General features: G+C 38.6%; 1 long non-coding RNA gene across 1 annotated transcript in view; it reads left to right on the plus strand.

Moving 5' to 3' along the window:
• Nucleotides 1–3,906: 3,906 nt before the first annotated feature.
• The window catches only part of LOC116700782 (uncharacterized), a 15,092-nt gene continuing 116 nt past the window's right edge, over nucleotides 3,907–18,882 (plus strand). Inside the window, exons 1-2 of the long non-coding RNA XR_004334729.1 lie at nucleotides 3,907–4,332; nucleotides 5,520–5,522. This is a non-coding gene — a long non-coding RNA (uncharacterized LOC116700782). The remainder of the gene's footprint in view (nucleotides 4,333–5,519; nucleotides 5,523–18,882) is intronic.

Here is an 18,882-nt window from a genome sequence, read left to right on the forward strand (position 1 = left end):
ACCTGCTCATCAGAAAAACACTCACACACATTCACATTCAACTCGGGGTTCAGTGTCTTGCCCAAGGACACTTCAACATGACACTGCAGGGCCAGAGATTGAACCCCCAACTTTCCGATTGGCAGGCAACCGCTCTACCATTGAGCCAAAGCCGCCCCTTAAAGGTCCCATGGCATGAAAACTTCACTTTCTGGATACCTCACCTTTCTCTGCTTTGGCCGCCCAGATAATTTGCCCCCCCCCCCCATGAGAGACAGACATCATGGCTTTCAAATGAGCAAAGTGGCAGTTGGTGAAGGCCGCCCCCCCAGCCTCCACCTTGCCCCGCTTTCCTCCTCAAAAGCTACAGACTCAGAAATGGCACATACTAAGGAAAGCTGATTGTGGGACTGGCTTTAGTGGCTAAAATTCTGCACCAAGGTTTAATTTTGGGAAAGAGACTTCAGATATGGTATTAGGGGACCACTAAGGTCTATATAACAGCATCCAATGAGCACCATGTCATGGGACCTTTAAAACACCTAATGGCACACATAAAGGCATGCATTAACCCTAAAGGAAAGTGAGCCTCTAACCCCATCACTATTAACTTTCCATTTATCCACCCAGAATGGTGTAACCTCCACCCCCCAGTCACACTCTCCTCTCGCTCTGCTTTCTTTCTTCTACATTTAGAGCAGCCAGCAGGCAGAAATAACCAGAGGCCTGGGTAAAAAAAGGAAATCTTATGATCCAACTTTCTCTTCCTTTTGAATGCAAACGCATGTGCTTCCAGACACGTCTTAGTCTGGTTCACCGTAGCCAATCACAAAAGGGTAGAGTGCCACCTATTGGTGCACAACCTGAATCCTTGCTTTTCTCCATCACCACCTATCCACTCTCCCTCCTCCCACTCCTACACACTGACTCACCATATGTTTTTACACAGGCACAGAGAAAATCTCAGTTTGAGTGCACACAGTAACCACATGCACACAGAGACTGACATGTGGAAATATCTTGGTGTGTGTGGATGCACACAGATGCTTATGCATGCATGAATATGTACAGAATCCCAGCATTAATTTATTAATAATGAAAGCTGAATAATATAACAAGAATATGTTTTGAATGACTTTGAATTAGATTGTCCCAAAATGTTGCATGGCCTTTGGCCTTAAGGTTTTTCTATCATTTAAAAATAAATATATTCAGTATGTGGGACCTCTAAATATTTAGTTAAAAAGGATGATACATGTGGACAGAGAAATAGAAGTTCATTCTGCTGACCTTTGACCCCCCAAAAAATGTTTACACACACACGTAAACACTTGCTCCTCCTATGCATTCAGACTGCCGTAGAGTTAAGGCATCTAGGCCAAAGTGTATTTGTGTCTCAGTGCTCTTCCACTGTGAACGATTTCCACAGCGCGGTCAGCAGGCACCATATTAACCACATCAGATTCACTCAAATGCCAGCCTGTCACATGCAGTCTGATTCATCAACTTTCAACACTGTCAAGCCTGGAGAGAAGAAGATATAGAGACAGAAGGCAGGAAAGAGGGAAGGACAGTAAGGAAAAACAAAGAGGAAGGTGAGGGGATAGTCAGGAATAAACTGAGAAGTAGAGACAAAAGAGGGAAACAGAAGGACTGAGATATTAAAAGTAGAAAGAGGAATGGAGATTCAGATAAAAGCTGAATAAATAAAAGGGGCGAACAAGCAGAACTTCAGCTCTCTCATGCCTGACATGCCAAGCTGGTGCTTGACGAGAAACACCATGGCACAAGCCAGCCAATTACCCAGAACGCGGGTGTCACACCGTTGGGAAACATACTCTCTCATTCTGTCTCTCTCTGTGTGAAAGAGCCAAAGAAACACTAGCGGTGGTGTTTTGTGTGGCGATGCCGGCTAAATCTTATTTCATTTCGTTCCATCTCCTTTTCCTCTGAAGGATGTAATGTGGTGACATGCACACAGATTTTACTTGCAGCTTAGTGGCAGTACAGTACATGAAACAATGCTTAGGAGGTTTCACTTGGTGTGGAGCGTCTTGAATGGCACTATCACCAGGCTTATTACATTTCAGCTGTTGAATATATGGAACAATATGGGCCTGAAGTGTTGATCCAGCAATGCTCAGGGTCCTCATTCATTCTTTTATCGACCCAAGGAGAACATCTCGGGTTTTGTATGTAACCCTTGTTCCCCGAGATAGGGGAACGAGACACTGCGTCGGTTACGACACTATGGGAACGCCTATAGTGTCGTAACCGACGCAGTTCGAGTTCCCCTCAAAGGGGAACATTTCAGTGTTTAGTGATATTATGCAATGTATCCCGGTTTGAAATGTAAATTATATCTGAAGAGGCTCATCACAGCTGGAGTGACTTTCTAACTGTCAAAATAATTTTTAACGGGGAGAATCTGTTCTTTAGGATAATGATTTGTATCACTTTTCTTTTTTACCTTTTAATTGATATTAGTTAGGATACTGCAAGAGGAAAACACTGCTTATACACCAGCAGGGACGACATCTACTAAATGTGATTAAACTCATACAATATAGGAAGTAAAACTGAAAAAACATGACAGAAATGTAACCACATATATATTATGTGTTTCAGCAAAATGCATTTCTGCTGTCATAAATACTACATATCTAAAATGCAGAGATTATGGTAATAAGCTTATCTTTTCAGTTTTGAACTGTGTTTGTATACAGTTTTCATGCTAAAATTGCAGAACTGTTCACTACTGTGAATTATTTTAGAATTCATGCTAATCCCAGTACAGAGCAAACTTTCTTAGCAACAAATAAAATGTGCAGATGAGTCCAGGTGACCTGATCAGAATGCAGATGGGCATTCAGTCTCAAAAGAAGATGGACATTAACAATAATATTGTATTATCTTAATTTATATTTTAAAGAAATGGTTGTATATTGTCTAAGAATTATTACAGAATCACAAAAAGTACTACACAAAAGATTCTGTTTAAGTGTTTGCAGATGTGTTTAAAAGTCAAACTTTTTTAATTAATGCTTATTTTTTGGGGGTAAATAATGAATACTGTATCATTGTATATCTGTGACAAAAGACTTAAATCTTATCCCAAAGGTCCTCCTTCCACATAATTTACTTGGAAGATTGCTAAGTGCAGACAATAAATTTGTGTTGCAAATGTTTAGCATTGTTATTATTTATTATTTAGCATTTATTGTTGTATTATTGGTTATTGCACCATTACAAAAGAAGTATAGGCTTAACCTCATCGGATTCTGAGCCATTAGTGGAGAGTTTACAATACAGTGATCTGTATTTAGCTTTGGTAATCCTCCTGTGTATTTGACCTTAGTCTGCTACATCATGGTGGGGTATATGTGCAGACCCAGTCTCATTTCAAGAAAAATTATTCCTGGTTAATTTGATGAGGAACATCCTGTTCTGATTAGACCTGCACACGGGGGACGGATAAAAATAACCACAGAATCAGTGACGAACGAGCTCCGTCGATATACTCTAGCGCTCCACACACTCTTGGAACAGAAACACCCCACTGGGCAGATGAGGAGCTTCAATAAGCATTTTAATGTAATGATCATTTGGTCAAATATGGTTTAAGATATAAACTTCAAAAGCATCAAAATTGTTAGAAATCTCAAAAAAAGAAAGATCATGAGGATTCAGGGCAACTCCAGAGTTTTGAATGCTTGCTGCCAGTGTCTTCTTTCATGCATATACCCAGAGACTCAAAGAACAATATTTTGGCCTGGTAAAAAAGAAATATAGATACAAAATACAATGTTTTCAAAGTTTTCCAGCAGTGGCAGACTTGTTGGACTGTGCAAGCACAGCCTCTGTCTTTTATTCCTTTCAAACACCTTCCTGAAAAGTTGTCATAGCGAAGTGTGCGCAATGCGCATATCCAAAAACCTATGATATCCAAGTCTTTGACCAAGTTTAAAAGTAGCTGTGTTTCTCCTTCTTCTCTGGTCTGCAGCCTTGCAAACTGTTGGCTGATTTGTTTTTGTACAGCAACCATAGCAACGTACAGAGCTGACCATGAGCCGTAAACAGGTCAGATGCTGTAAACTGGGCGTAAACTGTGGTAAAAACCCTGATTGAGAAGTATATTCCAAAAGCGCTGTATACATGTCCAAAGAATGCTTCTGAAACCTGAATAGTACCAGAATATCCCACGTCTTAATCAGAAAATGCTATTTTGGGGAAAAAGGCCTTATTCGGAATATCAAACCGGAATTTGCTGTTTACATGACCTGTATCAAATTTGGAATACTGTCATATTTGGAATAAGATTGGAATATTGGCGTGCATGTAAACATACTCTCTGTTGGAAAATAATATATTCCAATGTCCTAATTCATATTGTCCTAAATTATCCAAATTGATTATTTGGCTCATTGAACTGTATATTCATGGCTAAATGGTATTCTGTGCCATATAAAAACAAATTGTAAACAAGACGTACCACCACCTGGTCACCACTTAAAACAAAGCATTGTTCTAATCACTTTGGCAGTTTAAATAATCTATAGGCATAGTAGACATGGAGATATGGGGAAGTCTTTGTCAGCTTAAAATTTGGTCTGTATAAAGTCTCTACATAGCAACAGCATATCATTAAACAACTTCTTGATACCATAGTAACCAAGTTTTTCTTATTGCAAGAGGTCAGTTGGAGCTTGCATGGAAGTTGGCAGAGTACCAACGGCTGGGTCTCCCACGCTGCTAGGTGAAATGTCACATCTCAGCCTCTGCATCAGACTTGTGTTCTCCTCCTACAAACTACTCATGAGTACACATCTGAATTTTGTTTGAATGTGGACATGAATAACAAATTCAGAGTTGTTATTTTGCACAAGACTCTGTATTGTCTTAGAGAAGATGAGAATGTGTTAATTTATCTCCTCGCCACAGTTTCACGTTACAAACAACTCTGAGACACATATATCTTACAAATATCAAATAGCAAGTTCCTGTGTCAATTAATTTAACCGAAAGCATTACAAATAGCTTGTGTATGTCAGGGAAAAAATAGCGTTTGGTTACAAAGTGTAAGAAATATATCTGAGTTGAAGACTACACTTTAGTAATGAAGTTCTTGTAATTTTTAAGACCAGTGACGAGAAATTAATAGATGTGATTCTGGGCAAGCCTGGGCAACAAGCCAATTGAAATGCACTGAAAATCATCTTATTTAAACAAGGCATTACAGATGTTGTGCTTTGTTTTAGACAACAACCTAACACAAGTGTGAAACAACCTTGCTTCTTTTTAAGTCCACAATCCACTCATGATGCTTGAAATGACATTTTAAAGGACATGCCGGTGCATATGGGAATAAAAAATGCAGACGCAAAATCAATGAGTCTTTTAAAAGTCATTACTGAATTAAAATGATAAGAAGTGTGCTGTAAAATGTAGTCAAGAGTCGGAAACACTTGCTGTTATGACACAACAGAATAAACTGAAAAAATGATCACAATTTCAAGGTTATTAAAATAAAACATCGCCAGGATGTCATTTATTGTATATTGAACATTAAAGTGACATACTGGTGCCACCCACCACATGACTTAGTGAATTGGAGAAAGGTTCAAATTCCCATGACTGTCTTTAGAAGTGCAGTAGCAAATACCTGACGACAATTACTCACATTTATTTCGCCCCCTCGGAAAATATAAAGCAGAGTTTATCCTTCATAAACTCAACTATTCAAAAGTAACTTAAACAAAATGGAGGTAAAGCTGATCAAAAGACTTCCTGCTCCTCTATGATTAACATTGTACAGGTTACGTGTTAGAGCCTGCCACTTTGAACCGGGCCAGGTTAAAGGGACAACGGGGAGTATGTTAAGGAGCTTGATGAATCATATTGATGTTGTATCTAATGCCACCCAAAACAGTGTTGATGGCTGTCTCCCTTGTTGGTCATTAAATTGGGAAGACTGATGTTACTGAGTACCATTTAAACCTGATTACTTTTATTGATCCTCAAGAACTTAAGCACTTGTGTTGTTTTCATCTATTACATTTAATTTTATTTGCTGTGTTTATTTTGTTTTTCTAACATTTCGACCAGAAACCGATGATTTCACCAATTCAAATAGTCATTGTAAATGTATCTTTAATAGCAATAGCATTTAAACTGTAAAAGTATCACAGGAACATTGTATAGGATGGCATGAAGGTAATAATTTGCCCACTGTCTACATTCATGGCATATACCTCTAAATGGGTAAATTGTATTCAAATATTGCTGAGAAACCCACTACACAGCTAATCACTACTGCTGGTTGCTCAGTTGTCCAGTGAGGTATAGACCACATACTGTTACACCTAAATCTCACATCCATTCAGAGCGTGAAGTGTAGTCTTACTCCTGACACTGCAGTTTAGGCAAAATACATTCATTTTTAGGATTACAGCAGCAGAGAGAGTGACAGAGAGAGAGAGAGAGAGTGATAGAGAGAGAGAAGAGAACTAGAGAGAAAGAGCCTGTACTTAAGAACCAGTTAGGAACCAGCGCTATTAAGCAGCTTGGCGTGACCTCAACATCTAGTTTACAGGCAACTGTAGATATACGTCACTGTGGATGCACTTGCCCTTCACATAATATGAAGCAAGACACAAGCTGATTACCCGAATGTAATACATCAGAATGTATTTCTTATGTTCTTAAATGTTTTCAAGCATAATGACATTCACCGCTTCAAAAAAAAGAAAGAGAAAAATATTGATGTACACACATCCTCCAACTTGGCCAGCACTTACAGCATATAAAGAGCGGAGATACTTTACAATGAGGGTACATTAATTAGCATTACCTAATCATAAATAATCATTAATAAACCGTTGATTACAGTTAAATAGGATGTCTAACAGATTACATTTAATAACAGTTAACTAAGGTGTCAATTTTAACATTAGTTAATGTACTAATAAGATTGTTATGTTATTATTAAACATTAATCAAGTGAACAGTTATGGTTAAGGAATGCTTATGTAGCATGCACAATAATTTATATAGGCTGGGCTTTAAGTAAATGGCTACGTGAAGACAAAGGAACAAGCAAACCTCTGCATGGAGAGTAAGGAATCTTTTCACTGATCTCACCCTTTACCAAAAGTAAGTCAACCGTTGGAAGATGGACAAATATAGTGGACAAAAGTAAGTGGACAACCTTAACCCGTAAATAAACAATACCAGTTTAATAAACACTAATAAAACAGTTTTCTCATAATGAGATGGCTTGGCTTTTAACCTTAAGACATACAGTGCATGCTATTAAACATCTTTATCCACCAGTCATACACCTTAATTAACAGTAAACCCTCAGTTGATGTTATCAAGAGACGTTTGTCAACATCTATATATAAATTGCAGGAACGTCTGTCTGTCTGTCTGTGTGTGTGTGTGTGTGTGTGTGTCTGTGTGTGTGTGTGTGTCTGTGTTATGTGCATATCTTTCAAACTGCTAGTCCAATGGCTTTCAAACAAACTTGACAGATGTTTTGCTACGGTCACGAGTTAGTGCAGTGACGTTGTTTGGATAAAGAATGCAAAAGGTATTGTTAAATATACAGTATATCGGTAAAAGAAGCACACATTGGCTTTTGCCTTTGACTCTTTTCCTGCTACCAACGTTAGTTACATGAATGGATATGCCAAACTTACTTTTCTTCAATTTCCTGGACGGCCAGATAACTGAAACGAACCTAAGGTTGGCAAAAAAAAGATGCTATGCTTTTCAGTGTCTACAAAAAGCCATTTTTGCCAACACTAAATATTAAACAAACGACAGACACTATGTAGTATTAAAGTGCCGTGAGCTATAGCCTACATTCACCACCACTACGGGCGGCTGTGGATCAGTGGTAGAGCGGTTGCCTGCCAATTGGAAGGTTGGTGGTTCGATCCCCGGTCATTGTCGAAGTGTCCTTGGGCAAGACACTGAACCCACAGTTATCCCTGGTGCTGCGCATCGGAGTGTGAATGTGTGTGAGTGTTTATCTGATGAGCAGGTGGGACCTTGTACGGCAGCCCCGGCCACAGTGTATGAATGGTGAATGTTTCCTGTAGATGTAAAAGCGCTTTGAGTAGTTGTTAAGACTGGAAAAGCGCTATATAAATACAGCACATTTACATTTACCACTTCTAAACAGAGGTAGACTATAAAGTAATCTCTGAGATTATTCCTTTACAGCGCTGTGCAATGCAAGAAAATCTCAGAGCAAAACCAGGCAGACACAGCACTTTTCATCAGACTTACCCTGGGTCGGGTTAATTAAGTCTACCGCTAACTAATAACATTACCGTTGCCAATATGCCCCCGCAAATCAAATCCCCTACTTCACCATTAACTGTCAAACCACTAAACCTGTATGGAAATACCCACATTTGGGACCAAGTGAAGGAGAAGCACTCACACACAAACACACACACACACACACACACACACACATACGCACACACACATGCACACACACATGCACACAAACAGTCTTGTTTTGGTGGTTGATTAACGCAGATAGGTGCTGTTTAGCTCTTATTTTAACTTATGTTAAAATAGACAGCTTAGTTAACTGTTATTAACAGTTAATCAAGCCTTAATATTGCATTAACTAATTGTAAAATAGACGCATTATTTAATTTTTCTTAACAGTTAGTCAAGACATAAAATTTTTTTAAATGGACGTCTTAGTTAACTGTTACTAAAGGTTTGTCCAGGCTTTTTACTATATTGACTAATAGTAAATTATACACCTAAGTTAACTATTCAAGAGTTATTCATGGCTTAAAATTGCAATTAGTAATGATATAATAGACACCTTAATTACCTATTATTACCAGTTAATTAAGACTTATTATTGGTCATTAACAGTTAGTTAAAAGGTATTGACTAATGCTAAATAATGCATCAATCAATACCTTAGTCAACATGAACATGAGCATTTTGAATGTTTATTAGACAAATTATTTAACTGTAATTAACTGTTAGTGAATGCTTATAATGCATGAAGAAATGCTAATTAATGTACCCTTACCTTACTAAATAAATAATAAATCCAACAGTATATTACGAACCACAATTTTTGCATGATTTTTGCATTAAAGCGTCTCTGTACATCAACTGGGCTTCATGGCTCCATGAACTCAGGAAAGAAAAATAGTTTTGTTGGCAGGAAAAATTCTGCCTGCGTGGTAGTAGGAATTCCTTATTGAAGTCAATGCATTTGGCAATCTAATTGTTTGGGAATTTTGGTATAGGTCGTGAAAAACGCAGGTTGAGACTGGGACAAGTAAGGACCAGACTGATGCAGTCAAGAGAGAGTTCATTAGCCAGGAGGAAAAACGTTAAGCAGCTCAGATTTAAGGTAGCTGAAGGTTCCTTGTATCACAATAGTACGAGTAGTATAGTTTATTTCAATACACTCCTTTTATAAATTTAAATCACAGGCTGCAATGGACATAGAAATCCTTTTTGCACATAAAGAATATGACTTCATGAAGCATTTGCATGCATATTAGCCATACGTGGCTACCTGCAAAGACATCTCTTTATTTACTGTACATGTAGCCACAAACTCTTTGGACTATATGAAACATAAAGAAGACATTAAAAATAAACACTGAAATATGATTGAATGATGGCAATTCACAAAGTACACAGATCTACTCTGCCAACCAGAATTAAACTCTACTGTAAAATGTACCTACAGTCCCCTGTCATTTCTCCTCTTTTTTTGTTCCGAGTTTGCATATCTTAAGTGGAAGATTGATGACAGGCCTCATGCTGTGGACAGAACCTATGCTAATGAGGAGCACAGGAGACCTCCCCTGGGTTTTGAAAGCATGTTGAACGAGAAGCGGCAACAGTGACTCTAAGCGCGGCGGCTGCTGCCTGATCCTGCTAGAAATACTGTAGGTGTACACATACGTGGGCAGAACAGATATAAATGTGTATTTTTGTTGTTGGCTACGTTAACTGTGTGTTAAAATTGATATCCATGCGATAATACATTTTTGCATATAAGTATAGGCATGTTTCCCAACATTATGAAAGAAAGGATTTGGTGCTTTGTGGGGGGTCAGTACAAATATTAGACACAAATAAGGTCAAATCCACATTACCATGGTAACCCACCAGTAGAGACCAGCTTGTCCATCTGCTCCTCGGTTAACTTTGAGTCGGTTTTCCCACACCTCTTACCAGCTGCTGTTGTTACAGTCATAAAGGATCTGTTCACTCATGCTGCAACATCATGTGCTATGCAATTACACATACATTGCATTGAATATTATTATTAACAACAAAATAAGGCGTCCGTTTTGTTGACGGTCAGGCAAAATATTTGCTGAACGGAGAGCAGCTGATGGTCTTTTGTGCCACGGGTCGAAGCGCACCAATTCTGTCTCTATATCAAATCTTTATTTTCCTCAGTTTGAAGGATTAATATGATCCATATGTCCATTTTAAGAAACACAATACATGTGGCTTTAATTAATGATAAGTGATTGAAGCTTATCTGAGTGATTCATTTTTTTTAATTTGCCTACTCAGTTGCTTCTTTATTCTGAATCCCAACAGAATCCACCGTATCCTACCTTTCAAAGTTTTGTTTTACTTAACTGTACCCAAGACAAGTTACTTTGGTCTAAACTCCAAATCAGCAGTGCATAAAACAAGAGTGTAGTGGTGGTGCACATGTGAGGGTGTGTCATACACAGTTGTCTTCCTCTATCTTCATGTGTGTAAGTATTGTCGTGGACTTACTCAAGTTATTAACTATAAAAGGTGGTAGATGCTTTCATATGAAGCATCTTCCTACACAGACTGCCACATTAATTTCACCCAGAGTCAATAATCATTCCCGTAACACAGCCACAGCGAGAGTTTAAAAGGGCAGTGAAATAAAGCCGTTTTAATTTGCCCTTCAACCAACGGATTGCCCTTTTCTGCCCCACAATGTCTTCACTTCTGCACCACACAGAGACCAGGGTCACAGTTGCATAACATTTCTGTCTGGAGTGCTTTCAATCTGTATGTCAAAGGGATACTGTGTTTCTCCGGATAATTTCTCACCATGGCGGCCACTCTGATTATCATGTGAGTGTGGGGGGTCCAAAGCGGAGAAACTAATGACCTGCTTATATAAAGTCTTCTGCCAAGGTTGTCTCTCTCCGTCAGGAAGTCTGGGAAAAAAGTGCACTGCTCACTGGAGCGGTGCATTCATATCATGGATGGGCTTTGGGAGAGAGAGAAATCGAGCAAGAGAGAGAGAATAGATGGAAGAGAGAGAGAATAAATGGAAGAAGAAGAAATAGAAGGAGAGTAAGGAAAAAGAGAAAAAAGTTGAGACAATAACAGATGGTTAGCCATAGCTGGCTGGCTCAGTATGGGGATGGATGAGGGGATGAGAGGGGGTTAGAGAAGTGGATGGATGGATTTATACATTTTTGGATGTATGGTTGGATGGTTTTAGCTCAGAGATATAGGGGATGTGAAAACCAAAATGTTATGGACAGTTTGGGGAAAATAAATTTGTCATCACAATCATTTCACTGTTCGCTACAAATAAAATACTTAGAGTGAATGAGATCAAGATGGCAGTCAATCTGATATTTCTGAGTAACCCTTGCCCAAAACAAATACATGAGAGAGCAAATCTTACTGAATATAAAACCGTCAAGTAAATGATGAGCCCAGACCTGACAGTTGTGTCACATGGGTCAAGGAACGGTTATTTTCATTGAATGGCTTGCTTGTCCTGTCTGGACACTACTCTTGATTGCCTAACCCTGACAATGTAAAATGTGAAATAAAAAATAAAAGTCTCCAGGGAAATAGTGTATGTGTTTCTTAAGATTATCAAATTTGTGTTTGACTATGCTTTGCCATTAAGGCTGCTACAAATCAGGTTTAGAAGTGGCACAAAACAGTGCGATCCTTAGTGTTGTAATATTTAAGGCACAGCAATTTAAGTGTCTCCTACGACTGCAGCACCATAGGTCTTTTGTTTACAAAAGTATTATGGTTCTTGAAGGATTAGTCTGGTGATCCAGCAAGCACATATTAATCTGCAAATGGAAAGAGTCCCCATTAAAATGTACAAGTTACATCTTTTTGAGAAACAGTTGACAAAATCTACAGTGCCCAACTGTTTTAAGAAGTTCCTGTGCCTCATTTGATGAAATAAACTATACATGTATTTGTTTGTCAGTCATGTATAAATATGTCATGCAGTGGTAAGGCTCATACACAACACATTGCTGGTTTTTAAATCAAAAACATAAATCTTTATAATACCCCAAAGTATAATACACAAACCTGCCCCAGAGGACCTTACCATTTATTGTACATTGAGTACAAACAGTAAATGTTTTAATGGATATATAAGGGTTGAAATGGTGATGTTTAGGTTCAGTGGTTTTGTGTTTTGTTTTTCCTAGCCCAATCTCACCCAGAAGTTGACCTTATGGGTCGATTATTAAGCATTATTATTATTATTAAGCAGCTCACAATGACCCACAATTAGGTTTCTTGTTAGGTGGCAGGTTCTGGCAGTGGATGGGTCAAGTAAACACAGGACTTTCACAGGAGACAAGAGTTCCTGTCACATGTGAAACCAAAAGTCAACTGTCAATTTTATGTTAACCAAGTTCTTTTCAATGACACATTAACTTTATTGATGTCACGTTACATCCTCATTTTAGTAGTTTTACAGCCAATCCCTGAAGTTTTACTAACCCTGAGTATTTGTTATGCCCAAACTTTACCAGCTCCATTTTACATTTCACTACGTGTTTAAAACTGTGCCTGTTACGTTAAATAGAACGGTCACATGATTAAACCGCCATCATGTGGCTGTAAATAAAACAGTTGTATGTATTGTTTATGGTGTCTTTGGAAATCAACATAAAAGGTTGTTTACCAATTTGTAATTGACTGTCACCTATGGAAACATCTTGATAATATGCTTCTGAATAGCAATAACTCAAAGGACATTGTAGACTCCATGTGATGGAAGTATTTGCAAAAGAATGTTACTGTAGTGTAAGTCAGTGAATTAAGCTCAATCAATAACATCACTGATTCCTACATGCTGAAGGCTATGCACTCGATCTGCTGTGTTACTCACTGGTGGGTGGTTTTGCATGACCAAACTGAAAGCAAAACCTAAATAATCCCTTTTGACCTTACAGTATGAACAAGATTATTATTTTCACATTAATTGAGCAGCTATTGTTTTGTTTTGCAGTTACTGTTTTCTCTTGTTTCACAGGCAATGCCATAACAGCCCAGTCTCATGGTAGTTTGTTAAATGGTGACGTTATTTAATCTATTAATTTGGGTACAGGGACAGAAGTTTCTCGTTTTTTTTTCGTGGTGGTGAGCACGAATTTTAAACTAATGTGTTTTAATGGGAAGCATATTTTGTGATAACAGCACAATTACGGTAGCAAGCATTATTGAAAAGCCGAAAATAAGAACTATGGTTGGGGTGGTTGATGGGTCAAACAACACAGGACTTTCACCCCGGAGATTAGGGATCTCTTACGCATGTGGCGGTCTGTCCCATTGTTGTTGCCGGCGTGTGGCGTTTCATTTCCATGTTGTTGCGTCCCCAAGAGACCGCAGATCATGTCCCAGCGGCCGTTGTTGTCACCATCTACCTTGTGTGGCGTTTCATTTCTCGTTGTTGCATCCCCCAGAGCAGCCCAGTGTCGTGGCAGTTGTCGCCAGTGTGTGGCATTTCATTTCCTCGTTGTTGTATCCCCCAGAGGCCGCGGATCGTGTCCCGGTGGCCGTTGTTGACCCCAAGAGCAGGCTTCTACAGCCCAGTCTCATGGCAATTCATGAAATGGTCATGTTCCCATTTCATGTTGACCACCACAAAATAAACAAGAACTTTGTGTCCCTGTTAATAAATCAATAGATCTAAATAATGTGACCATTTCACGAATTGCCGTGAAACCGGGTTGGGCATAATATGCAGGCAGAAACATTTTGTGATAGTGTTTTACAATCATCAACACCAGTTTCACAAATAAGCTCTGTCATATGTTAATGTATAAGTCATTCCCCAACAAGGTAACTGAAAAAGATTTCCTAAAGATGACCACAGAAACCAGTGCTTGCCATTGCTATTGCCTTGTTTTTTTTGTATACTTTATTTGCAGGCTTAAAATTTGCTGCTCTACTAATACTACATGTAACTAACGTCTGTAAATAATCTAACAACCCCAAATGAGATGTACACAAGAGGGCATGTCGGATTGAATAAAAAGGACAGCAGGCTAGAGGGAGGAGAAGAGAATGAAGTAAAGTACATGTTCATTATTTAAAGTATGTAAGGGGCTGGTAGTGGAAAAGGGTAGGGGAGGGGGAAATGAGGGGATGATGCAGAATAATGAAAAATGTCATTTGGAAGACCAAAAACACGTGCAAATGTTAAAGGTGAAATGATTTCCAGGAAAAGAAAGGGAAGAAAAGGGGAGAAAAACTCAGTCAAAGAGAAGGATGTAAGTTACAGATATGGAAGAAGGGAAGGAGAAGGAAAATACAGTCTGCAATTAAGCATGTGGGGAAAAGGATCAAGGCAAGAACCGAGGTAACATTGTGCAGAGTGGGGTTAAGGGTGGGGAGGGAGGAGAAGAGGAAGAGGCACTATGGGAAAGTAATTGTAACAGTGGCAAGAGACCAAAAACCAGAAGGGAGAAAGGAAGCTGGAAAATCAGTCTTTTTGTGGGACGGAAGGAATGAAAAAGCATGTCCCTTTGAATTGAAAAGAAAGAAAGCAGGAAGGGACTGAAAAATGGTGCGATGAAGACTAGACAAGGGAAGAATAGTAAGGCGGAGGGCTGAGCAAAGAGTGAAGTGGAAGAAGATAAATTAGCATGGGGGGTGAAGGAGGAAGCAGGAGAATGAGAGACGTAACAGCACAGGTGAACACAAGATAAGGGATGAGGGGCAAATATAATGGACACTGGAAGATAAAGGATTGGCTGGATGGACAGATGAATGTCTATGGGCGAATAAATGGATGGATGGATGGATGAAGGTTATAAATGAAAAAAGAGGGAGGTTGCAAGAGAAAATAAATAAGGGAGGCATCTGAACATGGTTGGTGTGCTGAAGACAGAAGTGGGAGTGAAGGAGGCAAGGAAATTATAACGGAAACTGATTGGGGCAGAGAGACGTGACAAAAAATGATTAAAGAGATGTGCATAAAGTAGTAAACAACAGTGATGATGACGATGATGATGATGACAATGATGTTTTGCCTCATAAAGTCCAACCCTTCTATTCTGCCTTTCCAGCATGGATAGCCTGCTTGTCAGAGATTGCTTACACATAAGGACTTGTGCAGCCGTATTCTACATCAACCAATTTATAGCCTGGTCCAATATGCTGACAGTGCTCTAGTAAATACCTGCTCCAAGGAGAACCTTCCGGTCAATGTTGAGTTGACATATTTCACATCGACATTATATCCTTTTACGCCTGACACTCCCACCCAAACAAAAGAAAACATTTCTGTTCCCATAGCCCTTGGAAGCACAGCTGTCATGCACAAAGGCTCAGCCAACAATAGATCCCTTGAAAATGATTACTTCCAGGCAATTTAACCATCTAGTAACATAAAGGTCACAGGTTTGATGTATTGAGCATAAATGGGAGTTCTAGTCAAAACATTTTTAGAGATGAACTTAATGGCCCAAAAGAAGATAGGAAAGAAACATAAACACACAAAAATGCAAAAAAAAGTGCAAGCATTAGTTTGATCAATGGTCTTTGATCTGTCTGTGTCACTTTGAACATTTTAGCTACTCAAAGCCTAAAGGGACAGCGCTGGGTTGTGGAGTAGGTTATGTGATTCCCACTGGCACAAAAAATGATGTTTACACCATACACAATCATTAAAAAAAACAACTCTAAAATTATTAATACATTTTTGCAAACACTCTGAAGTGATCCTTTTTCAGCCAGAGAAGGAAGCTAATGCACATGCACTAAGATATTCAGTAAATACCCTAAATTGGAATGAATGGGCACCATCTTGGAACATGGTATCCAGCTCCCCTAATACAAACATACATCCATTGCTGCTTACCAAAGCTTTAGTTTTCTCTGTCCATGCCACATTGTTTTGGTGATATCATAACACTGCAGCAACACCAACCCAAGTCTCTCTAGTGGCATAGACCATACCAGAACCAGGGATTTGATTTAACCACTGTAATTTCAGTTTTGAGTGGCTCATCCTTTTTATTTGTGCATTGCATATTGGGACAATAGTGTACATCAACAGTAATGTCAACACGTTTTAGTATGTGTACTGACTTTTTGAATATACTTTATTGTGTTTTTATCCTCAATCTGATTTAAGAATTGAATTTAGGCTGCTATATTTAACGGTGAGTTTATTTCTTTCAGGTGTGAGGATGGTGGATCAGGAAAAACAGGAGAAGGCAACAGGTAGGGCAGCTTAGGTAGGTCTAACATTAGGTAGAAGTGCAGGGGGAGCCACTTGATATCAACAGATTAATTTCTTAATATTATTATTACAAAAAAACTAAAATGGAAAATATATTACATAATATTTTTTTAACAACATGTCTTTTCTGAGATCACAGCTACATGGGCAAGAAGTGAATGAGACAGACATGAGGTCGGTGATGGCATCAAGGAAAGCTGAGACCAGTGATGACATCAAGTTGGTGTTCTATTAGACCACACAAAACCAAATGTCCAGTTCAAGCTCAGAGTCTTCCTCACTTTGGTTTCATTTTGCACTTTAACGTTAGTGTTGCTTACAAAGGAAGTCTGATTACTTCTAATGACAAATCGAAATAATTGAACATGTTTTGTTATATGTTATTAGGCTAATCTTGCCATTTCAAATAAAAAATGCATTTCTGTATCAAGACCTGGCGCATGTGGGAAATATACCAATTAGCAAATGTCTGACAGCGGGGACGTAGTAAATAAATTAGAACGCAAATTTAAACACCAGCAACGCATATGCTTGAAATAGCATAAACATTTTATTATTTATTATTGTTTAGAAAATTACAAGGTAATCATAGATATCATACAATTATGGTAGGGCTACAGTGGCTGATATACTTTAAAATAAACCTTTTTTGGGGGGGGACAAAATGGTTGCTGTATAGCATGCATGCCCCTCTGACACTGGGTAGTTTTGAATTACCTTGCAGTATGGGATTGGGACAAAGGTTCGTACTAGGAAAACTTTAATTATTTGGTTCTGTTGATTGAGGTTTAACCTCTGGAGCAGCTGTGTCTCCAGGAAATGTTTGTAGAGCTCAAACCCCAATCCGCTGTCTCAGCAGCCGATGTGTTCACTCTGTCATTGAGCAAGACAATAAACCAGTCACTGTCCATTTTAAAGAGCTGTGAGAGCATTAGTTGCATGCCAATATCTAAATAAATATGGTTGGTCATCACTACAGTAATGTCCTTTCAGAAAGAGAAACAAGGGTTAATTCCTACCTTACAGCAATGTTAGGATGGGGGGGGGGGGGGGCTTGGAAGCAGAAAAGAACCACGGTTTAGTTTTTGTCTGCGGTCTTAAAACCTTCCTCTGCTGGAAAAATGTAAAGTCAGAAACCAAAGGTTCCCGAGCAAATTATAACCATAAAGCAGTGAAGTATCCTACAAACACTGTCTCACAAAAGCATTGGCCATCAACTGGGAAGTTTAACTAACCCTCCATGTCCTGGAATTTACCACCCACTTTGAAACATGTGTCATAAAGTGGATAGGTCATCTTAGTAGAGTGAATGGCTCCAGGTGTCCAACACAAATCTATTCCCTGTTCAAAGATTGATGCCTTGGCCCCGGAGGTCAGAAAAAGCATTAATATGACAATTCCAAATCATAGCTTGAGAAATGCCACAGGTGCAGGAAGCACACAGGACAAAGAGGACACAACTGAGGATTACACTGTCGGCTTCAGGGCCGATGTAATATATGGTGAGTCAATCACCCTCTCAAAAAGGGTAATACACATTAGGGTATTAAAGTTAAGATCAGTCTGGTATCAGGTATAATGTTTTATAAAAGACAGTTTGAATGAGATGAAAAATACAAAAGTTCTTAATCAGAATATGAATAGACCTTCATTCCCACACAAACAATCAGATACAAGGTGATTGGAGTTCCAAACCAATGTCATGTTCTGTACAGTATGTCTTGATAACTATTTGAAACTGTAAGAAACAAGAATGTTGGAACCCTCAAATCATGCATTGTGCAACATAGGTTCAATAGTAGTCACAACATAAGTTTAATAGTTGTCCTCACTACTGGTTCTTCTGGTAAATAGTTATGAGTCACAATGATGGAAACCATTGCACTCAGTGTGTATTTAACTTGCTGTTCAGTGGTTGATGATATGGAGATCATATTATCTGATGTTTTGGTTTGCCTTTAAAGCTGTATTGTCTCTGATGATATTTTAGCCCAAGCATTTGATATGTGTATGTATGTGCATGATAATATAGTGTTTTTTGGTTTTCAGAAATGCATGTTAAGTATATGAAAAGTTTCCAGTATAGAAGTAACTAATAAATGCACAGCTGAGATTATGAGGCTTTACATTATGAGGCCTTACATAATTTTAATAGTTTTGAAAAGATATTAAAACGTACTGAGTGGCTGCGCTTGTAGATTTGCATATAATAGAAGACAGGACTAACCTAAACTACAGAAAGTAATGCAAGAACAAAACAGCTGTAAGTATGTCATATTCCACAGCAAAACAAATAAAAAAACAAAACTTTTTTTTATTATTAGCAATGTTTCCAAAGTAAAGGAATGAACATGTGAACACACATACAAACACAAACA

This window comes from Etheostoma spectabile, chromosome 13 (assembly GCF_008692095.1).
Source record: "Etheostoma spectabile isolate EspeVRDwgs_2016 chromosome 13, UIUC_Espe_1.0, whole genome shotgun sequence".
Classification (NCBI taxonomy): Eukaryota; Metazoa; Chordata; class Actinopteri; order Perciformes; family Percidae; genus Etheostoma; species Etheostoma spectabile.